Source organism: Tachypleus tridentatus, chromosome 8 (assembly GCF_004210375.1).
Source record: "Tachypleus tridentatus isolate NWPU-2018 chromosome 8, ASM421037v1, whole genome shotgun sequence".
NCBI lineage: Eukaryota > Metazoa > Arthropoda > Merostomata > Xiphosura > Limulidae > Tachypleus > Tachypleus tridentatus.
In genome coordinates, this window is record NC_134832.1 from 144,653,690 (window position 1) to 144,679,603 (window position 25,914).

Below are 25,914 nucleotides of genomic sequence, written 5' to 3' on the forward strand. Positions count from 1 at the left end.
AAACAAATAGTAAATAAACACTGTAAGGTTGCTAAAACAAATAGTAAATAAACACTGTAAGGTTGCTAAAACAAATAGTAAATAAACACTGTAAGGTTGCTAAAACAAATAGTAAATAAACACTGTAAGGTTGCTAAAACAAATAGTAAATAAACACTGTAAGGTTGCTAAAACAAATAGTAAATAAACACTGTAAGGTTGCTAAAACAAATAGTAAATAAACACTGTAAGGTTGCTAAAACAAATAGTAAATAAACACTGTAAGGTTGCTAAAACTAGTAAAAAACAAATAGTAAATAAATAAACACTGTAAGGTTGCTAAAACAAATAGTAAATAAACACTGTAAGGTTGCTAAAACAAATAGTAAATAAACACTGTAAGGTTGCTAAAACAAATAGTAAATAAACACTGTAAGGTTGCTAAAACAAATAGTAAATAAACACTGTAAGGTTGCTAAAACAAATAGTAAATAAACACTGTAAGGTTGCTAAAACAAATAGTAAATAAACACTGTAAGGTTGCTAAAACAAATAGTAAATAAACACTGTAAGGTTGCTAAAACAAATAGTAAATAAATAAAACAAATAGTAAATAAACACTGTAAGGTTGCTAAAACAAATAGTAAATAAACACTGTAAGGTTGCTAAAACAAATAGTAAATAAACACTGTAAGGTTGCTAAAACAAATAGTAAATAAACACTGTAAGGTTGCTAAAACAAATAGTAAATAAACACTGTAAGGTTGCTAAAACAAATAGTAAATAAACACTGTAAGGTTGCTAAAACAAATAGTAAATAAACACTGTAAGGTTGCTAAAACAAATAGTAAATAAACACTGTAAGGTTGCTAAAACAAATAGTAAATAAACACTGTAAGGTTGCTAAAACAAATAGTAAATAAACACTGTAAGGTTGCTAAAACAAATAGTAAATAAACACTGTAAGGTTGCTAAAACAAATAGTAAATAAACACTGTAAGGTTGCTAAAACAAATAGTAAATAAACACTGTAAGGTTGCTAAAACAAATAGTAAATAAACACTGTAAGGTTGCTAAAACAAATAGTAAATAAACACTGTAAGGTTGCTAAAACAAATAGTAAATAAACACTGTAAGGTTGCTAAAACAAATAGTAAATAAACACTGTAAGGTTGCTAAAACAAATAGTAAATAAACACTGTAAGGTTGCTAAAACAAATAGTAAATAAAAGGTTGCTAAAACAAATAGTAAATAAACACTGTAAGGTTGCTAAAACAAATAGTAAATAAACACTGTAAGGTTGCTAAAACAAATAGTAAATAAACACTGTAAGGTTGCTAAAACAAATAGTAAATAAACACTGTAAGGTTGCTAAAACAAATAGTAAATAAACACTGTAAGGTTGCTAAAACAAATAGTAAATAAACACTGTAAGGTTGCTAAAACAAATAGTAAATAAACACTGTAAGGTTGCTAAAACAAATAGTAAATAAACACTGTAAGGTTGCTAAAACAAATAGTAAATAAACACTGTAAGGTTGCTAAAACAAATAGTAAATAAACACTGTAAGGTTGCTAAAACAAATAGTAAATAAACACTGTAAGGTTGCTAAAACAAATAGTAAATAAACACTGTAAGGTTGCTAAAACAAATAGTAAATAAACACTGTAAGGTTGCTAAAACAAATAGTAAATAAACACTGTAAGGTTGCTAAAACAAATAGTAAATAAACACTGTAAGGTTGCTAAAACAAATAGTAAATAAACACTGTAAGGTTGCTAAAACAAATAGTAAATAAACACTGTAAGGTTGCTAAAACAAATAGTAAATAAACACTGTAAGGTTGCTAAAACAAATAGTAAATAAACACTGTAAGGTTGCTAAAACAAATAGTAAATAAACAAAGGTTGCTAAAACAAATAGTAAATAAACACTGTAAGGTTGCTAAAACAAATAGTAAATAAACACTGTAAGGTTGCTAAAACAAATAGTAAATAAACACTGTAAGGTTGCTAAAACAAATAGTAAATAAACACTGTAAGGTTGCTAAAACAAATAGTAAATAAACACTGTAAGGTTGCTAAAACAAATAGTAAATAAACACTGTAAGGTTGCTAAAACAAATAGTAAATAAACAAACTAAAACAAATAGTAAAAGGTTGCTAAAACAAATAGTAAATAAACACTGTAAGGTTGCTAAAACAAATAGTAAATAAACACTGTAAGGTTGCTAAAACAAATAGTAAATAAACACTGTAAGGTTGCTAAAACAAATAGTAAATAAACACTGTAAGGTTGCTAAAACAAATAGTAAATAAACACTGTAAGGTTGCTAAAACAAATAGTAAATAAACACTGTAAGGTTGCTAAAACAAATAGTAAATAAACACTGTAAGGGTTGCTAAAACAAATAGTAAATAAACACTGTAAGGTGCTAAAACAAATAGTAAAACACTGTAAGGTTGTAAAACAAATAGTAAATAAAAGGTTGCTAAAACAAATAGTAAATAAACACTGTAAGGTTGCTAAAACAAATAGTAAATAAACACTGTAAGGTTGCTAAAACAAATAGTAAATAAACACTGTAAGGTTGCTAAAACAAATAGTAAATAAACACTGTAAGGTTGCTAAAACAAATAGTAAATAAACACTGTAAGGTTGCTAAAACAAATAGTAAATAAACACTGTAAGGTTGCTAAAACAAATAGTAAATAAACACTGTAAGGTTGCTAAAACAAATAGTAAATAAACACTGTAAGGTTGCTAAAACAAATAGTAAATAAACACTGTAAGGTTGCTAAAACAAATAGTAAATAAACACTGTAAGGTTGCTAAAACAAATAGTAAATAAACACTGTAAGGTTGCTAAAACAAATAGTAAATAAACACTGTAAGGTTGCTAAAACAAATAGTAAATAAACACTGTAAGGTTGCTAAAACAAATAGTAAATAAACACTGTAAGGTTGCTAAAACAAATAGTAAATAAACACTGTAAGGTTGCTAAAACAAATAGTAAATAAACACTGTAAGGTTGCTAAAACAAATAGTAAATAAACACTGTAAGGTTGCTAAAACAAATAGTAAATAAACACTGTAAGGTTGCTAAAACAAATAGTAAATAAACACTGTAAGGTTGCTAAAACAAATAGTAAATAAACACTGTAAGGTTGCTAAAACAAATAGTAAATAAACACTGTAAGGTTGCTAAAACAAATAGTAAATAAACACTGTAAGGTTGCTAAAACAAATAGTAAATAAACACTGTAAGGTTGCTAAAACAAATAGTAAATAAACACTGTAAGGTTGCTAAAACAAATAGTAAATAAACACTAGTAAGGTTGCTAAAACAAATAGTAAATAAACACTGTAAGGTTGCTAAAACAAATAGTAAATAAACACTGTAAGGTTGCTAAAACAAATAGTAAATAAACACTGTAAGGTTGCTAAAACAAATAGTAAATAAACACTGTAAGGTTGCTAAAACAAATAGTAAATAAACACTGTAAGGTTGCTAAAACAAATAGTAAATAAACACTGTAAGGTTGCTAAAACAAATAGTAAATAAACACTGTAAGGTTGCTAAAACAAATAGTAAATAAACACTGTAAGGTTGCTAAAACAAATAGTAAATAAACACTGTAAGGTTGCTAAAACAAATAGAAAATAAACACTGTAAGGTTGCTAAAACAAATAGCTAAAACAAAATAAATAAACACTGTAAGGTTGCTAAAACAAATAGTAAATAAACACTGTAAGGTTGCTAAAACAAATAGAAAATAAACACTGTAAGGTTGCTAAAACAAATAGTAAATAAACACTGTAAGGTTGCTAAAACAAATAGTAAATAAACACTGTAAGGTTGCTAAAACAAATAGTAAATAAACACTGTAAGGTTGCTAAAACAAATAGTAAATAAACACTGTAAGGTTGCTAAAACAAATAGAAAATAAACACTGTAAGGTTGCTAAAACAAATAATAAACAAATAAACACTGTAAGGTTGCTAAAACAAATAGTAAATAAACACTGTAAGGTTGCTAAAACAAATAGTAAATAAACACTGTAAGGTTGCTAAAACAAATAGTAAATAAACACTGTAAGGTTGCTAAAACAAATAGTAAATAAACACTGTAAGGTTGCTAAAACAAATAGTAAATAAACACTGTAAGGTTGCTAAAACAAATAGTAAATAAACACTGTAAGGTTGCTAAAACAAATAGTAAATAAACACTGTAAGGTTGCTAAAACAAATAGTAAATAAACACTGTAAGGTTGCTAAAACAAATAGTAAATAAACACTGTAAGGTTGCTAAAACAAATAGCTAAAACAAATAAATAAACACTGTAAGGTTGCTAAAACAAATAGTAAATAAACACTGTAAGGTTGCTAAAACAAATAGTAAATAAACACTGTAAGGTTGCTAAAACAAATAGTAAATAAACACTGTAAGGTTGCTAAAACAAATAGTAAATAAACACTGTAAGGTTGCTAAAAAACAAATAGTAAATAAACACTGTAAGGTTGCTAAAACAAATAGTAAATAAACACTGTAAGGTTGCTAAAACAAATAGTAAATAAACACTGTAAGGTTGCTAAAACAAATAGTAAATAAACACTGTAAGGTTGCTAAAACAAATAGTAAATAAACACTGTAAGGTTGCTAAAACAAATAAATAAACACTGTAAGGTTGCTAAAACAAATAGTAAATAAACACTGTAAGGTTGCTAAAACAAATAGTAAATAAACACTGTAAGGTTGCTAAAACAAATAGTAAATAAACACTGTAAGGTTGCTAAAACAAATAGTAAATAAACACTGTAAGGTTGCTAAAACAAATAGTAAATAAACACTGTAAGGTTGCTAAAACAAATAGTAGGTTGCTAAAAAAGTAAATAAACACTGTAAGGTTGCTAAAACAAATAGTAAATAAACACTGTAAGGTTGCTAAAACAAATAGTAAATAAACACTGTAAGTTGTTGCTAAAACAAATAGTAAATAAACACTGTAAGGTTGCTAAAACAAATAGTAAATAAACACTGTAAGGTTGCTAAAACAAATAGTAAATAAACACTGTAAGGTTGCTAAAACAAATAGTAAATAAACACTGTAAGGTTGCTAAAACAAATAGTAAATAAACACTGTAAGGTTGCTGTAAATAAACACTGTAAGGTTGCTAAAACAAATAGTAAATAAACACTGTAAGGTTGCTAAAACAAATAGTAAATAAACACTGTAAGGTTGCTAAAACAAATAGTAAATAAACACTGTAAGGTTGCTAAAACAAATAGTAAATAAACAAATAGTAAATAAACACTGTAAGGTTGCTAAAACAAATAGTAAATAAACACTGTAAGGTTGCTAAAACAAATAGTAAATAAAGGTTGCTAAAACAAATAGAAAATAAACACTGTAAGGTTGCTAAAACAAATAGTAAATAAACACTGTAAGGTTGCTAAAACAAATAGTAAATAAACACTGTAAGGTTGCTAAAACAAATAGTAAATAAACACTGTAAGGTTGCTAAAACAAATAGTAAATAAACACTGTAAGGTTGCTAAAACAAATAGTAAATAAACACTGTAAGGTTGCTAAAACAAATAGTAAATAAACACTGTAAGGTTGCTAAAACAAATAGTAAATAAACACTGTAAGGTTGCTAAAACAAATAGTAAATAAACACTGTAAGGTTGCTAAAACAAATAGTAAATAAACACTGTAAGGTTGCTAAAACAAATAGTAAATAAACACTGTAAGGTTGCTAAAACAAATAGTAAATAAACACTGTAAGGTTGCTAAAACAAATAGTAAATAAACACTGTAAGGTTGCTAAAACAAATAGTAAATAAACACTGTAAGGTTGCTAAAACAAATAGTAAATAAACACTGTAAGGTTGCTAAAACAAATAGAAAATAAACACTGTAAGGTTGCTAAAACAAATAGTAAATAAACACTGTAAGGTTGCTAAAACAAATAGAAAATAAACACTGTAAGGTTGCTAAAACAAATAGTAAATAAACACTGTAAGGTTGCTAAAACAAATAGTAAATAAACACTGTAAGGTTGCTAAAACAAATAGTAAATAAACACTGTAAGGTTGCTAAAACAAATAGAAAACTGGAACAAGTTTTAAAATGCAAGTTACATAACAGTTAAAGAAAAGCCTATAACATTCAAATATGCACAATATTCAAAAATAAGTATAATACAGCTAAAGATGAAATGGAAGAGTATGAAAGATTGGTTATTACTGAAAGTTTGTTAGATTTGGAGAACAATCATACAAGGAATTATTTTGACAATCCCACTTTTTAAGTTATTTAATAATGAAAAACAGTTTACAAGATAGGTGGGGTGGCTCTATACACAAGAGATTATTTGTAGCTTGTTTATTATGAAAATATAATAGTAGCTAATCACTGTGTAGTTGAACCTGTGTGGGTTATAATCAGGGGTGGTTTCAAGGGTTGGATTTTTTTTTATTGAAAAATGTTACAATATGCTTGACCAGACAGGTCATGGTCTAATGCTATCAGAGATGTTTACACAATGGATCTCGAATCAGTATTTACACAAGACTTTCATACACTGTGACTAAGTTTGTATTAAGTGATTCAATATATTTTTTTTAAAAACTCTTAAGCCTACACATTAATTTCTCAACTATTTTTAATATACTTCAGTAGAGCAATTACCATTATTTTTATCATAATAGTTTTCAAACTCTCAATATATGTAATGCAGACTATATAACATTACATCATTATAGTTAATCTGAAAGCTTCTAAGCAAAAGCAAAGACAAATATATGTTAGCCACAGTACATCAGCCATATCCAATGCTGATAATGCCTTGCACCCAGTATCAGGGCTCATTAGGCTGACTGGGGTATTACAGACACAGTAGTGACTTTAGCACTATTTATATCACCAGCTTTCATGAATAACAACTGTTATGGTCTATTACACTAAGAAAGCTAATTGCAATCATCATCAATCTAATTCATGTCTTCAGTTTCTGTTAACTATTTTGTCATATTTACCATAACTGTTCTGTGTTTAAACATTATTACTGTTATTTTTATCAAGCTTCATTATTTCAAGTAAATTTCAGTTGGGCCTTAAAGCAGCTTCAATTATTACTTCCAACTAACTGCCCTATAACTTGACGATATTTGTAGGAACAATTTAGATCTGATTAGCTTTTTCAGACATACCTTACAGTTTGTTTAATAAAGTATTTTTGTTTTTCTTGAATTTACCTTGGTTGATTTAAGTAAAGAATTAATGTTATTACCATTTGGTGTATAATTTTGCTTTTATTTTTTCTCTTCATAAACATAAGATCATATTTTGTACTACCTGTATAGTCCCAATTATATATTTATATAGCATATGTTTTACCACAAATACCAAGCTGCTCTAAAGTTAAACTGTTGGAGCCAATTAGTGGAATTTTATTGACCACATACTACTTTAGAGAATATTACAGATAAGTTTGTACATACCAAGTTGGTTGGAATTTTAATGTTATTGTTTTGTATTTTCTGTTTTAAGAAATAAGGGATAATAGCATTCCTGATCTTAGGCATTCTAAAGGAACTAAGCAGTGTCATACATGGAAGTATGGAAGTAAATAGGTCAAAATAATAAAAACAGACAGACCATCAGCAGTGTCTCCATACAGGGAACCAACCTGAAAGTCCTCAAGCTTACTGCCAAACTACCATGAGACAGAGCAACTGAAGTAAATCATACTGGCATAATGTTGGAAAGACACTCAAGTCATTGTGGTAATAATGTGTTGCTACAAGTAAAGATAATATAATGTTTGGATGTTTTGACAGACATATTGATTACAAACCAAAAGAGGTAATTTCCTCTTCACAAATCATTGGTTAGGCTTCATTCGTATGGGAACCAACACAGACATATTCTAAACGGTTTGGGGAAGAGCTGAAATGATGATTCTGGATATGTTAAGATCACTTCATCCCACAGAGAGAAGAAGGGTAAGAGGTGGTATTGTAGTTTTCAAGGTTATTTAAGGAATGACTAGAATAAAAAATATATTACCCATCATGTTTGCTGCTCTTAATGTCAAGCAATAAAAGTTTAAAAATTAAACACACACTAGAATACAACAGAATAATGTTCTGTATCATCAGTACTGGTAATGTTCAATACCAACAGTTTCCTTAGTTTCACAGAAATATATATTTACACTGTACTTCTATCAATGTCAAGTATTTTACCAGAAGCCATACTGTGATGCCAAGTAAAAAAATATGATATCAAGATGAAAACATTTACCTCCTAATAAGAGATGGTGGAGCAAACACTGTAAAAGGATTAATGATACTGTATTTTAAAGTAAATCAGATTTTCTCAACACATAAAACATGGGATACTCTAGAACCTGAGTGATCTATAAGTACTATCACATAAGCCATTAAAATAATGTTACACAGTCTAATCACTTGTCCATAGTTTGTTAAAAACTAACAACTAAACTGGAGTGATTTAAATATCTCTAACAAAATGTGTACAAATGTAAAGACATTTTAACATACTACTTCACAGAAAGGATTAAAAAGAAAGAAAAATATGAGTCTACACCTAACACTAATCATAAACCACAACAGTAATCAGTAGCCCCAACCAAAGACATTCAAACTACTGCAATCACTAATAAAAACACCATCTGAATGGACTCAATCATTTCAGAAGTTATATTACCATTCTTACCATTAACCTTTTATTACAGATTGAGTGGAATACACACACCTTGTAACCATAAAGCATCCAAGAGAGTAATTATGATTTGTTCTAATGTGAGTACATGTTTACAAACCTTTGCAGGTTACTGCTAAACATTACAAGGCTTTTATACCCAACATATCAGGTTTTTAATCCGTGATGACAAAAAACCCACTTGTAGAGAAAATTATATATGTAAAAACAGCTGGTATGGATAGAGAAAGCATTATGTAGAGGAGCGAACAACGTTTTGACCTTCTTCGGTCACTCTCAGGTTCACAAAGAGAAAGGGCTATTGACCAATAGCTGACTACATGTTTGAAGGCGGTTGCATAATTAAGTGTAGGAATGTAGAGGGTGTGCTTAGATGTTGGATATATTTATTAATATAGGCATAAAGGTGTTCCTTTGTATTAGTTTATTTTTTGCTTGAGTTGTATAAGTAAGGTTTCTTTAATTTTGCATTTGTTTAAATTTGTTTCTTTATTTAGTATTTGGGTGTTTTCTATGGTTATGTTGTGTTTATTTGACTCGCAGTGATCAAAAACATGTGAAGGTGACTTTTTGTGTTCTTTGAATCTGGTTTCCATTTTTCTTCTTGTTTCTCCAATATAGAAGTCGTGGCAGTTATCACATTGTATTTTATAAATAATGTTGGTGTCGTGTTTGTCAGTATAGTTTTTATATAGTACAGACCTTAGTTTTGTGTCTGGTTTTCGAATAAATTTGGCATTAACTGGAATGTCATATTTAGTTTTTACCAAATGTTGGTTATTTTTCTGCAGATGTCGGGAATATATGATATGCAGCAGTAAATGGTTTCATGATTTGTTTGGTGGATTCTTATTTCAAATTGTGTATTGGTTCTTGGAACTTTGAGGTTAAGAAATGATATTTAATTGCTTTCTTCCTGTTCACATGTGAAGTTAATGTTGGGATGTATAGTTAATGTGATTGAAAAAATTAAGTGTGTGTTCTGTAGATGTGAATCCTGCGACTGTGTCATCTACATATCTGTACCAGTATAGTAGTGGATGTAATGCTGTGTTAACTGCTTGTGTCTCAAGTTGTCATAAAAATATTGGCTAGAACTGGTAATACTGAATTGCCCATGCTTAGACCATTTTTTTGTATATAGTTGTGGTTGTTGAACATGAAGTTTGTCTTCATAGTGGTGAATTCTATGAGGGTTGCTAATTGGTTACTGGGAATGTCTATAGTTGGGTTAGGGTCTCGGATATAGAGTTCTAAGGCTATCTTGCAGGCTTCAGTGGTTGGAACTTCTGTAAAACACCTGCGATCAGTTATTGGTCAGTAATCCTTTCTTTCTTTGTGAACCTGACGCTGACCAAAGAAGGTCTTAAACATTGTTCGCTCCTCTACACAGTGCTTTCTCTATCCATACCAGCCATTTTTACATATATAATATCAGGTTTTTTTAATTAAGTATTAAGATATTTTAAAGATTTTGACTATCCAACATGCAGAGTAATTTTCATTTTAAGATTAAAATTATTTTTATGTATAAGAAAATTTTAAATGTGAAATTTTTATAACCTCCAGATAATGATTAAATGTTTTTAAAGAAAAAATATTTTATCTGTTATTTTCAGTATTGGATTGGAATTTCTCTGTGTTCATAGGGAATGTAAACACATGTGCTTAGCTTAAATACTTTAAATGGTTAACATACACAGAAGTTACAATGATACTAAACACATGCACTCTTGTTACCCTATCCCAAAATGTAAAACTGACCTTTATGAATTATATATATATTATTACTATTTACAAGCAAGTTTTTAAACTTATTTTTCTTAAAACATAGAACAGTAAATAAATAATTAAAGCAAACAAATATTTCTTCCAGTTATGACTTTTGTACTTGTTGCCGTTTTCATAGGTTACTAAGCCTTAAGAAATTTTGCATGTAGTGGATGTCAAACAAAATACATTTTTTAGGTTCTATATATACATTTGAATAATCAAATAGCCATAAGTTACTATATCATTACCACAGAATTCCATTATAATTTATCAAGTTTTGTTACTAAGCTATATCTGGGTCAAAACAAAAACTTTGAACAGGTTAAAGACTCAACTTAGCAGCAAGATGGTTTGTCTTGAAAGAAGGAATTAATATTGTTATATTTGAAAACAGCTGAAAATACATCTGTAGGAGACACTAAGTTTTTGATTGGTTATTCGCATCATATATAGAAGTGTACATGACGAAGCATTTCCACAAAATAGGTGACTGAGATCACGGAGTATGATCCAGTGGAACAATATCTCAGCAAACAGAAAATATAGGAGTTTCTTATTTTATATTCTAACTTTTCAGTACTGGTAATCTGGGTTTCTAATTCATACAAAACTGTAGACTTTGTATTTTGACATCATAAATATCTAATTTCAACCAGTTCTGCATTAAACAACCATGTGAAACACAAAAATAGATTTTTAGGTTTCTTTTAATATTTGCTTTTTAAATTAAGAAATTAAATAATGTGTAACATGAAAACTTGAATTACAGTGGAGCGCCATTAAGCTGCGGACCAGTAAACCGCGAAATCGCTTAAGCCGCTGTAGCAAGTCTTGTCCCAAAATTTTTGATGTATTAAATCTACTACCTGGCTTTTTAAAGTTTCTCACACTCTCCTTGTCGTTGACACTGATGTGACAAATGTGAGCGAGGATTATCGTGGCTCACCGCTAATTTAAGAACATGTAAAAACGCAGCTTACGAATTTAATCCTGGCTTTATAACTTCAAGGGGATATTTGAAAAGGATTTGCTTTAATTTGGGGAAAAGTGAACCATCACAATGCATTGGTCGTTTTTGTTAAAACGGCATTTGTCAATTGTATCTGAATAGTCTATACATTAATATTATAATGATCACGCAATGGCCCGGATGAGGCTCCTTGGTGGAGCTATTGGCGACTTCGGCTTTTCAGTCACAAAGGTTTAAGCCGTGATTAAGCAGGTTGACCCCCCAAATACCACGGCTTAACGGCGCTCCACTGTATAATCTACAGTTTGATACCAAATATAATGACAGAAATTCATAAAATAATAGTCCAATAAGAGTTTGAATGTGAGTCAACAAATGAGATAACATGGCTTTTCATTTGTAATCCATATGGAAGGGGCTAAAAAAAAAAAAAGTATCACACCTACAGTATCACTAAATTCATTTTAATCACTTCAGTGAGATTTCATCATAACTACTTATTTTAATCCATCCTTGTATAGATTTTTTCCATCACAAGTATCATCCTAACAACCTTTCTTAAGGCAGGGCATCCAAGATTGAATGCAGTACTCCAAATGTGGGCTAACCAATGAAATTATAGCCTCTTTACACTTGCATTCAATTCAATACCTTTGTAGATACAATCTAAAATCCTATTTGTCCTACCATCAGCAATTAATGTAGGAAAGTCACCATCTGATTATTACTATTTAAAAATAAATTAATACAATTATTCTTTTTAAACACAGAACAATAAATTAAGAAGTAAATCACACCATTATTTTTTCTGGCTACAATCTTTGTACTTGTTGCTGGACATAGGATGCTAAGCCTTTTAAAATTTTGCATATGGAAGGTATCAAATGATTTTTTTTTAGATATATATATATTAACAACCAAAAAAATCATAAATAATTATACTGATACCATAGAACTTCACTACAATGTATGCAGCTAAGTAACTATGATATATATATATATAGCTTTAAAAAAATATTAAACTTCAAACATAATAAAGACAAAACTTACCTCCTTGAAACCTTGCTTAGATCAAAAGAATGTGACAGTCTTTTCTTTTATTACACATTGACAAACATAGCTGAATTTTTAATGGTTTTGGTTACACAGTTAAAAAGATTGAAAAATTATGACTGTTATGGAACATTATTTTCTTTTTGCATGTTATTATTCTGTGTTCTTTGGTATATTAGTTAATTCAATAGAAATGATTTAATGCAGTAGTACAATTAGTATAAAAAAAAAGTAAAGTTTCACTGACAACTGATTGAGAGAAAAAACAAAAAAAAGGTCTAGATAAATATTTCTTTTCTAGTTTTTCATGTGTATTCTTTGTTAATTACTATAAAAATAACTAAAATGTAATAAGTGAAAACATTTTAGGTTAGATAAAGTAAAATAAATAATTATTTATGAGCTACACTTACAAATAGTCAGTGCATTATGTAATAACTTAATGTGAACTGTTAGTTCACCTCATGATTTGAAATTTACATGGTGTGAATAGCAGTTAGATGCAGTTCAAAGGTCAATAAAACAATAAACTTTAAGGTAAATAGATGCACATTGTTACAAGCTTTAACTCAGAATAACAACTGTGGTTTTCTGTTATAATTTACAGTAATTACATATGATGTTGTTTTTGAATTTCGCACTAAGCTACTCGAGGGCTATCTGTGCTAGCCGTCCCTAATTTAGCAGTGTAGGACTAGAGGGAAGGCAGCTAGTCATCACCACCCACCGCCAACTCTTGGGTTTTACCAATGAAAAGTGGGATTGACTGTCACATTATACACCCCACAGCAGTAATTACTTGATTATGAAAAGGCCATAATTACATATGAAAAACTAACAATTATTTCCTTTTGTTTGATAATTATGAGGTTGAGCAAGTCAACGAACCTCATACAGAAAATAACTGATAAAATATAGTTTTTATGAAAAACAAACAAATGCATATTCTACATTTCTTTAAAGGGTTTATGGCAAATGATAAATGAAAATTCAGTGTAAATTATGAATAAAGTTTTTTATTGAATATTAACATGGTATTTTCCATGTGAAGAAGGTAAACATGCAGTGTCCTTTGTAAATAGTTTTCACTGAGACAGAAATGCTTTTTCTTTTTTTAATATATTAAACTCTACCTCTGGAGCCCTTTCAAATTTTATTGGGACTTTACAAAGAAAAAGTTGAGAGTTCAGAATCTCAGTGAAAACACTGTGTTTTTAAGTTATCTCATGTGATAATAATGGACTTCTCTGTTGGTTCTTTTCCTGTCTCATAGGAGTAATGAGTCTGGTACAAACTGCAGATTAATCCATCAGCTCTGGAAATGAGATATCTATTTTCCTTCAAATGCTCTAATCATTTCCTAGCATGTTGCTTATCCTTATTGTATTTTAAGAAATACTTATTATTATCTAATCATTTCCTAGCATGTTGCTTATCCTTATTGTATTTTAAGAAATACTTATTATTATCTAATCAGTTCCTAGCATGTTGCTTATCCTTATTGTATTTTAAGAAATACTTATTATTATCTAATCAGTTCCTAGCATGTTGCTTATCCTTATTGTATTTTAAGAAATACTTATTATTATCTAATCAGTTCCTAGCATGTTGCTTATCCTTATTGTATTTTAAGAAATACTTATTATTATCTAATCAGTTCCTAGCATGTTGCTTATCCTTATTGTATTTTAAGAAATACTTATTATTATCTAATCAGTTCCTAGCATGTTGCTTATCCTTATTGTATTTTAAGAAATACTTATTATTATCTAATCATTTCCTAGCATGTTGCTTATCCTTATTGTATTTTAAGAAATACTTATTATTATCTAATCAGTTCCTAGCATGTTGCTTATCCTTATTGTATTTTAAGAAATACTTATTATTATCTAATCATTTCCTAGCATGTTGCTTATCCTTATTGTATTTTAAGAAATACTTATTATTACCATTTACATTTTCAACCAATGTTGTTATTTTTTTAATGCCCTGCTTGTCTGACTGTCTTGATCTTCCATAATTCACCTAACCTCTTAATTTAATATTAAATTAATGATACTTTTAATTTTGTACCTTCTATCATTTGTGAGTAAACCTGGTTTCTGTGGTTGCAGCTACCTTTTTTCTGTAACAAATGTTTCTATCTTGAATATTTAAACAATTATTAAAAACAACTTCCAATGTTTAATCAGTATCTCCAAATCATTTAGTTACCTGATTCCAAAATAAACAAAAATAATTATTGTTGAATTCCTTCAATTTTTTGTTTAATTATAAAAAAAATCCCATATTGCATAATATTTCTATGGAGTTAAACATCACACTCAATTGAGAAATGATTACTTACACCAAGATATTCCTCAGTCACCACCTTCTGAACCATTTCTGTATTAAAAGTTAACAATAAATCCAAAACAGCATTCTTTCTAGTATGTTCCCTGACAAACTGGTGAAGAAAACTATACTGAATGGTTTAAAGAAAACTGTCTACCTTATGGTTTAATTAATGTTTCACAATATTAATACCTTCTAATTATAACCACATTAACAGCTGTATTCTTTATCTTCATGAGAACTTCTTGTTAATTTCATCAGTTTTATCTGGTGATCTGTAACAAATTCTAACTAAAAACCATCTCTCCTCACAACCACTAACTGCAATATTACTTTCCTGATTGAATATTAATAATATCCTGTACAATGAAATGATTTCATCAAGTAACAGCTACAATCCAACTACTCTAATCCAATACTTCCAACTTATAGAGTCCCCTTTACTTTGCTATTTCTCTAGCCTAAGCATCTTTGGCTGATAAGCTTCTGTAATATTTGCATAAACACAAGTTCAAAGATAATTAAATAACATTTTGTACAGGTTGAGAATTTAGTCTAGGATAGGGTTCAATCTCCTAAACAATATCACAAAAAATAATTCAGTTCTAACCAGCAGACTAAAGATGAAGATCTTCTACAAAGCAGACAACTCTAGAATGTCAATGAAGACATAATTATGAGCTTTAGCCTAGTGATGCAATCCTACAAGATTGCACATCTTCACACAGATCCTTCAGAATGTTGAACAGCAAAAAATCTTTGCCCTTACTGACAGAAAGCAACTCTCAAAAGTACAGTTTAATACAATGATCCAAACAACAAAAAATTAGACCAGGCTCATCAGCAGGCAAAACAATGAAACAAGAGACTATACAAGTGGGTTTTAACTAAGGTAAAAAACAATCTTGTTTGAAAATGCCAAACTCCATTAATTAATTAATGCATTTCGTGACACAATTTTAAGCTTTTGAGGCAAGGGGTCTTATGGTTCATTTTATTCAAGTATTTTTAAAACTTGTTTCAGAAATGTACTTGTGATATTAACTTTAATTACATTCATATTTGTGAAACATCAAAAATATCATTAAATAGTTGAATAAATTAAATAATTTATAATTAATATTTAATTACTGTTTCAATTATTATCCTCGGATCAACGAAGAATTGAAATGTTATTATTGATACACATTATATAGGAAATGGGTTTCAAAATATTCATGGAATCGATCGGAAACACAAAACTGGATCAAAAGGGAATCTTGCTGTGGAGACGGCCAGAAAAAGCCCATTTTGGTTCGTATTTACAATTAATGGGAGAAATCTCTTACTAGAACAAGACCTTTAGAAATTAGAAGGGAATGTAAGATTAAATTAGTAAATAATAAATGCAGGAAGACTTGGTACACCTAAATAAACATAGGTGAGAAAACATTCAAAAAGCCATATTAGGATAATATCTACTTCTGTTAGAGAAAGCATGGTAAACAATTCCTACAAAAATAATTCAAACGATACACCATAACAAGAACGTTACAAGAACCAATTGTAAATACACTGGGCTAACCGGATTTTACTGCATAAAAAGTAAAATGACATGCTATTATTAGTATTAAAGATCTAACATTAATATTAACTTTTACTAATGTTAATTCTCTTACCATTAATATTAGTCACAGTTAACTTGGAAACCTTACCATTACTACAAACATAACCTTTGTATTCTGTCAAGACATTAAACATATGCTGAACTTGCTTACTAGTATTAATTCCTGACCCCCGTATTCAAAGTAGTTTACGTTACTATAACAATAATCATCTAATACGCACTATTTACTCATAATTGTATCTCTCGCAATATTGTAGTAGCAACCAGCAAGTTGCCACTTTGAAGGAATATACAGAGACCGAGCGAGCGACACTCCGTTATTCAGACTCTGATTGGCTCAAAATAATATAATATAATCGAATAATACTGTGAGTAACATCGGAATTACTTTAGTAATTGTCTAGCTAACTTTGTTGTTAAGCTCATAGCTACATAATGGTCAATGGGCTATTCGTGGTACATGCTTCACGGATATCGAAACTCGGGTTTTGCGGCGTCTATAGAATCACTGCTGAGCCACTGGTGACGAGTTGCTAACATTTTACAATAATAATCACAGCCAGAGCCAGTTTAATGAACATTCTAACTTATCTCTAACTTGACTCCCTTAAATAGTCAGAAAATCTTTTATTCATAATCCATAACCTACATTTTCTGATCCTTTCACTTCAGACCACTTTCAAGTTATTATTTACAAATGGACAAATCACAGGTAACGCTAGGAAGTTTATTACTGCTAATTGAATTTCTTAGAAAATGTATTTAGATAATTTCCGATTGTTGTTGTAGTTTTTTTTTTTTTTTTGCTAATTAAGCATAAAGTTACAGAAAAGATTATATGTACTTTGCCAACAGGTATCGAAAACAGGCTTCTAGCTGAAGAAGTTCACAGACACAAAATAATTCACCAGTAAATGAAGTATTTCGCTATTATATTGTATGGAATATAGAGTTGTTGGGTTTTTGTTAACAAAAACATAAACTTTTTTGAATAAATTTCGTGCTGTTGCTGTGCCGTTTTCGTTTATCTAATTTGATTTTGTTTGTTCTGAATTTCGCGTAAAGCTACACGAGGGCTATCTGCGCTAGCCGTCCCTAATTTAACAGTGCAAGACTAGAGGGAAAACAGCTAGTCATCACCACCCACAGCCAACTTGTGGGCTACCAACGAATAGTGGGATTGACTGTCACATTATAATGCCCCTACGGCTAAAAAGGCGAGCATGTTTGGTATGATAGGGATTTGAACTCACGAACCTCAGATTACGAGTCGGTCTTAACCACCTGGTTTATTTTTCTTTTGAGCACAGTTTAAAACCTTTTTATACAGCATTTAAAGTAAAAATTAATAATTACTTTGAGACAGGCATTTTTTCCAAAACTAATTTCCTTATAGATTTTTTTCTTACAACATTGTGCGATGTTTCTTTATTGACGGGTTCTTTTACATTAAGTGGTGAAAATAATTCAACGTTTAATCCAGGTTACTAGAACAAATTATTTTATTTCCTCTTTAACGTTGCTACAAGATTTAATACTGCAATAAATTGTTATAATCCTATGTTACAAACGACGTTCAAACCTTTAATAGTATCGCTCGGCACTAACGTAAAACCAATTTACTTGTACAAAATAACTCAGTTAATGCGATAAGCAAACACAGATTCAAATAATTCACAAAAACACACTGACTGCTTCAACTATCTTGAAACAACCTCACTATTTCTTTGACTATTTGTTAACTCACTTTATTCTTGAAAAAAAAAACTACATTAAATTATTCATTCACCAAGTCGTGTGCTTTTCTCCACTGAAGCCCATAATATAAAGATGAGCTGATGTCTTGTATCTTCTTTTCACTGGGTAAGTTATTCCTTGGTAAGTGGTTATGTGGATGCACTGACGGTTCCAATCTTGATGATTCTCTAGAAGTAGTCTATACAGAAATCCTAGACTCTTCTGCAGATTGAGATTTTGCTGACACGTTCTTCACTGGATGTATCAAGCTGGTCATTCTTTTACCAATGCACCTCCATAGAAGATTATTGTAAATGATATTTGACTTGGATTGCCTCTCCTCTAACAACATACGTATATTTGGAGTTTCTCCTCTCACACAACACGAGCTGTTCAGCCATAATTGAATCCAGCTACTTAGTACTTAAAGCATAGCTACCTGTCATTTTACAATAAGCGAATTTAAGTCTTTGCTGTATAAAGTTGTACATCTTTATTCTTCACATCATATAGCTCTTTCAACAGCCAATCCATAAAGACATGCTGGAGTATTTTATTCCATTATATTACCCGAGAACTAGACGATAAACTGTTGCAATAATTTATTATGTGCATATAACATTTGTTTGTAATAATAAACATAGCACAGAAAGAGTTGCTCATTTGAAACTTACCTAACTTTACATCCGTGTCTCCACAAAGAGTCATTTTCCAAAATGCACTCTTCTTCAATGTCAATTGCCTGCACATCATGAGACAAAGGGAAGCTTCTTATACTAAAGGTAGCTTCCCTTTTGCTTGAGGCAGATTATGCCTACCTGCTGCCCACATCAATATATTTTCTTTCTTTCATCTTTTCTGGAAACAGTTTTACATCTATCACTAAGAAACCGGGATGAACAATTGTAAATCCAGAACCAGTGTGAATCAGCACACTAACAGTTTTACATCAATAAATCTTGAAATCATAGTCAATATTCCTCAAATAATCAACTTCTTATTTGCGGTAGATGGAGCATTTCCAACTGAATATCACTCAATACAATTAACTTATTCTTTTTATTGTTGTTCTTTTACTTTTGTTGAGCTCTACAGTCTAATCTTAATAACGTTTGTTGATTTATTACAGATTTGTTGCAATAGCAATGTTTTCCACATTCCCAAACAATATAGCAAAGAAAGAAGCTGATTCCATAAATGCCTTTGTCTTTAAGACAAAATGCCCTTTCAAGTTGCACTTAACGCATCTGTTTTCCTGTGGTTTGTTTCCTCTGTTCTGTCTAACTGGTTGTCGAACTGTTATACTTTAAATTCTCCATAACTATTGATATGGAAAACTGATGTTTAAATACTACATGATCTAATATTTTTGTAAATTTTAGAGGATGCTGTTAGAAGTTGACCTGAAACTCGTCTGTTATGGCGTCTACAAATTGTTCACTTGCCATGGAATCCATCATATCATGTGGAGTGTCCAAATAAAATTATTGGGAAATCCTTCCTAAATCTTCTGTTCAACTGAGGTACCTTCGTTTATCTGTATCCTATTCCAGAACTTTGTTCTAGATCCTTCTTTCTGTTGCAAAATTCTGAGTACATTCGATGAAGCACAGAAGGTACCAATGTTTGATAGCTCTTATAATTTGCAGTTGTAATATTAATTAGTGTTAGTAAAGCTCTTTGTTTTAGGCAGCAGTAAGATGAATGACCTGTTGTTCAACCGAGAAATGGTTTCAAACTAAGCCTGGTATGATTCTTATGGTACCTTCTCATCATAATCTATTTATCTCTCAAATGACCACTGTTGAACTGGCCAGCAGAATTCTGGAACTGGATTTAGTAAAGTCATGGTTTAAGTAGTCAAAACAAATCCTTCAGTAACAGATGTTTCAGCAGTAGTGGTGACGGGAATATACCAAAAAAGTTATCCTATCTCATATCTAACGGTAGATGGTGTTTATAGTTTGGACTTCTTGGGCAAATGCAGAAAGAGGTATAGCTAAAATAATATTTTGATAGTGGTAGCGCTGTGAGGGAAGTAGCATTTGTCAGTCCAATTTAATCCAAATTTAATTCTACATACACAGAGCAAATATAATGTGTACAATGAGAAATCTCGTTCCCAAACGCAATACTATATTACATGATAGTTTTTTTTTAATTGTATGGGAAAAGTCAACCTGATATATCCTACAATAATATCCCTTAAGCCTACTTTTTATACTACTGTTACTACTGCACTCAGTAATTATTTATTTACTTAATTGATGCTTGAAAGAACATAATTCATCAATACACTTTTAAAGGAACTCATTATTCCCTGGCCTCCAGAAAGAGAGATATGTGAGAATGCTTAAAACCTTTCGATCCTTTCCAAGATTTAGTACTTTGGGGTTTCAAAACCCAATACAAACTACTTTTTTCAAAACTAACATAAACTCGGTGTGATTTAGCATGCTGAAATTTTGGTGGGATAACAAGTCTCTTTAAAATTACATGTAAGTATAAGATCTCTTAATTTGCCCTCACAATTTTGGCTTGCTTTCCAAATAGTTGGTGCTTGTGCCACCAATGTCTTTACATTTATCAATTCGCTTTTCAGATGTTTTACGCTGTCACCAGTTATTTTTAGCTCTGTTATGTTCTTTTTACTTTACTTTTGACTCAAATATCTTTTTGTACTTCATGCTTGACTACTGATCTCCATTTCTTTCATTAACAGGTTCTATAAAATTAACTGGTAAAAATAATTCAATGTTCAGTTCACGTGACGAGAAGAAAGTACTTTTATTTCCTCTATTAACGTTTCTACAAGATGGAACACCTTATACAATGTAGTAAAGAATGGTATTATTAGAAGTGACGTTCAAACCTCTCTTACAATATTAGGCTTAACGCAAATTCAACTTATTTGTACAAAATAAGAGTAATATGTCTTTTGAAACCAAGCAACATTTGGCTACCTGCCGTTTCTACCATGGAGAATCAAAACACCATATATTTGCACTGTATCTCTGTAAACATGCTTCTGGCCCACTGAGAAACAATAACAGAAGCATCCTGACAGTTCTATAATGATGTCTTACAAACACAGTATGGTTTATTCTGCTGGACAGGTATATAGTTTGTGATACTTTTTGACCTTCACCATACAATTTTTGCAATTTTTATTTCTACGTGATAAGAAAAATAAATATATTTTGACGTAAAACATAAAATATAGTGTTTTAAGACCCAAGCCATTGTCTCTACAATGAATTGAATAATCAAAAGTTCACCTTTCCAGAACCAGTTTAGAATATAGCTTACGTTCAAATATTTTTTTTTTCCTTCTAAATTTTAGGTCGCGCATTCTGCAAGTAGTATATCGAATAAAAAAACTCATAAAATCACTAATCGTTTTACTCTGATAAAACTGCACATTCTAATCTAGAAATTTATATCAGTTTGGTCTAGTGTCTGAACTATTTTGGGGAGGAAGTTCCATTTGTAAGGGCAGTTAGTACAAATCAATATTAATTATAGTGTTTTAGCATTGTTACAATGAATTGAATAATCAAGAAGTTCACCTTTCCAGAACCAGTTTAGAATATAGCTTACGTTCAAATATTTTTCTTTTCCTTCTAAATTTTAGGTCGCGCATTCTGCAAGTAGTATATCGAATAAAAAAACTCATAAAAATGCACTAATCGTTTTACTCTGATAAAACTGCACATTCTAATGACTAGAAATTTATATCAGTTTGGTCTAGTGTCTGAACTATTTTGGGGAGGAGCAGTTCCATTTGTAAGGGCAGTTAAGACACTTGTACAAATCAATATTAATTAGGGGTTTTCGTCTCCATAAATGTTAACTGTAGAAGTGGGTGAGCAGCACCTAATTTTGATATACTGCACTTTAACGTTTTGTTCGAATTTTGGTGGCACATCAGAACTCGTTTCGTGCAGATGTTTTGAAGGGTCTTTTCTTTCCCAGTATCGGGGTCTTATGTATATTTAGGATGAGGACTCTTCTACAGTAGGTGGCTGTGATTTGTTGTCGAAAAATTTGAATAATAAATAGGTTGCACAGAATCCACTTGCTTTAAAATACATTCAAAGTAAGTGAAACGTATGTACAAAAATTCTTTATATACTCTTCAAAAAAAGAAACGCAAAAGGTATATTTTTGTTATTTTAAAGAGAAATATATGTAATAACGTTACAAGCTCAGAGTGTGTGATGTTACACGTGTTAAGGCACTGATTGTCAGACCAAAATGACAATAAAAGTTGTGCACATTGAAAACGGAGGAAAACATCGGATTTTTCGCCAAAACGCATGCGTGTCCAATAAATTTGTTTGAGAGATCTGCATGTTCTGCAAGTGCAACATGTGCAGAATCCCTATAAAAGTGACGGGTTCTCGGTTTCCATAGCTCAGTGTTAAGCCACTGACACGCAATACAGTTACGCTAAGACTGACTGAAGCACAATGCAACAACGCCATTGGTTGCCTGGAAGCAGGCGAATCTCGATCAGATGTTGCCAGAGCTGTGAATGTCCACCTAAGCACCATGGAATCGTCACCAACAACATGGATCAACTTGTGACCGTCCACGATCTGGCAGAGCTCGTGTGACCACGCCCGCACAAGATCGCTACATCCGGTTACGTCACCTTCGGGATAGGACCACCACTGCGACGTCTACTGCCTCAACCATACCAGGGCTGCGTAGGATTTCCGATCAGACCGTACGCAACCGTCGACGAAATTCTTAGGCCCCATGTGCAACCCATCATTGTGAACGTCAACGACGTTTTTCAACATAACAACGCCCGTCCTCACACAGCCCGACTCACCACTGTCTTCTTGAGACACCACAACATCAACGTTCTTCCCTGGCCTTCTAGATCACCAGATTTAAACCCCATCGAACATCTTTGGGACTAGTTGGACCGACGTCTGCGACGGCGACAACCTCAACCGCAGACTCTACCTCAGCTTGCGGCAGCTTTGCAGGCTGAGTGGACAGCCATTCCACAGGATGTGATTCGTCATCTCATCGCTTCCATGGGCAGGAGATGCCAAGCAGTTATTGATGCTCACGGGGGGCATACACGTTATTGACGTTAAACTTCAACTAGTGAGCGTGGACTTCGCCTTTGCAGACTTTGGATGATCAGCAGTCAATGTGCAAAGTTTGACACATGTCATATAGAACTACCCGGAATAAACTTGTTAACAATATGTCTCAAATTTTGCCTTTTGGGTTTCTTTTTTTGAAGAGTATACTATATCACAGTTGTATCTAAATCTATAAATGATTCTCTTTTCTTGTCTGAAGTCCATTCACTATGATTCAATTATTTTAAAATCCGATTCACAAGACGAATTGTTTTTCTACACTGTTTCTTACCATACAATCTGCAATAAAATTATTTAAATTTCCTCGAACATTAGACTCCTTCCATCAACATCCACACAAACTGGTTTAATTGCTTTATAACACCCTTTCACAAGTCAAATTATTTATCTTTATTAAAATATGAAACCCATCTTCATGTATCATCTGTTAAATGTCGGCTAATTTCATGTTTTCTTTTGTCAACTAATATTCTAACTGAACTGCACTTGACTTGCCCGTGCCTGGTCACATATCTATATGTTTTATTTACTGAGGCCTTGAACTCTCTACAAACTAGAGCGGTGATGACATAACAATACTCACTAAAGGTAACAAGCAAAATACCAAAAATTCGGGAAACTTAAAGTTGACAGTACTACAAAAATTGAATCTCACACATACAACGTACGACTCTTAGCGAGTTACGTTATCACCCTTAAATTATTAACTTTTAACACTCTTGTAATGGTTTGTTTGTGTTTTTAATTTCGCGCAAAGCTACTCGAGGGCTATCTGCGCTAGCCGTCCCTAAGTTAGCATTGTAAGACTAGAGGGAAGGCAGCTAGTCATCACCATTCACCGCCAACTCTTGGACTACTCTTTTACTAACGAATAGTGGGACTGACTGTCACTATATAACGCTCCCACGACTGAAAGGGCGAGCATGTTTGGTGCGAAGGGGATTCGAACACGCGACCCTCGGTTGTCTTACAGATTTGGTACCAAGTCTCGAGACAAGCTTTTCTTTGGACTATTTCTAGGCATTTCCCGATACCTTTGCTATGGTTCTGCCATCTCACTAGGAAGGAAGGCTTTTCTTAGGATGGTTTAATGGCCGAGTTTGTTTTGCATGTTCAGCATTACTGTTTTTAACCTTTCCTCTATTCTTGAGGTAACGCTAACTTTGCTGGGACAAAGGTTTTTCAAGGTTAGCAACATAAGATTTTCTCCTTTTTTTTTTTTAGTTTCTTTTGCACTGTTTCAAGTACAACCTTAGATGTCAATAGGTCACACGAAATTTGAAAACAATGCATAGGTAACTGTATAACGTATCGTTCTTGTTGTCAGTTTGGTTTCGAATTTCGCGCAAAGTTACTCGAGAGCTATTTGCTCTAGCCGTTCCTAATTTAGTAGTGTAAGACTAAAGAGACTACAGCTAGTCATCACCACCCACCACCATCTCTTGGGCTACTCTTTTACCAACGAATAAAAGGATTGACCGTCACATTATAACGCCCCCATGATTGAACGAGCGCGCATGTTTGGTGTGACGGGGATTCGAACTCACGACCCTCAGATTACGAGTCGAGTGCCTTAATCACCTGCACGGATATATAAAAGATGGGATTCTATAATCACTAAAAACAAAAATAAAAGTATAAGATAGAAAGAGGTATTTTTTATTATCTTTTAAGAACAGTATCTCACAACAAATTTGGAAAACTTCAAAGTGTAAAGTTATAAAAACATTATCTTTTTTTAAAGCCACAGAAAAATAGTGATTAGTACAATTTAAGATTAATGTAAGCTGGTTAATTATTTACTCTGTCAAAGGAAAAATCAGCGATATATTTGTGATACCTTACTTTAGTGTTTAGGGTTGAGTTACTGAGACGGCAATGAAATAAAAAGTTTTCTTTAACAACTACACATTTTAGCACGGTTTAAATTACTTTAACTCTTCATGAATAAAATGGTATTGACAAGACTTTGTTGAATGCCTTATTTGCATTAATATGTGGTCACCGCAGTTGTAAATGCTTGTAAAAAATGTGTAAGTGTCAATTTACGTGCTGTTAACTTCTTTGGTAGTCATAACGTTATAATGGCCAGTAGGCATCAGTTGACAATTCCACACTGATAATAAAAGACAAAAAACTGGAAACGAAGATACATTATGAATATACTATAAGTGAAAGGTAAAAATGTTACATAATGCATATTACCTGGTTAAGATTATTCAATGAAGATAAAGTGTATGTATATATTTAAAAATTTCAATGCACCATATGTTAACGAGTTTGGGATATTGTAGAGAAGACTGAAAATATAAATATTTATGAAAAAAAAATTCTGATATTTATTTAGGAGGTTCTAGAAATTATAAAAATTATATGTGAAAACTGCAAGATAAATTGGAATTTTATACTCAAAATGAAAGTCACCTAGCTAAGTGGAAATGATTACTTTAAATAATGATTTTTTTATTGCAAATAGCACAAAAAATTTAAATTATTATTTTTTTTGAAAATACATACTTTCAAGAATGTACTTGTCAGATTCAAAACAATTTCACCCATGAGTTTTTTTTTCAGTTTTTT

General features: G+C 31.2%; 1 protein-coding gene across 13 annotated transcripts in view; it reads right to left on the reverse strand.

The window, feature by feature from the left end:
• LOC143223680 (uncharacterized) overlaps positions 1-17,140 on the reverse strand; it is a 56,454-nt gene extending 39,314 nt beyond the window's left edge. For 2 of the 13 annotated variants that reach the window (XM_076451971.1, XM_076451960.1), the window contains exon 1: positions 16,560-16,987. The gene's annotated coding sequence lies outside the window, so the exon portion shown is untranslated. The other 11 variants (XM_076451959.1, XM_076451969.1, XM_076451962.1 and 8 more) reach the window with 10 other exon arrangements.
• Between the last annotated feature and the right edge of the window lie 8,774 nt (positions 17,141-25,914).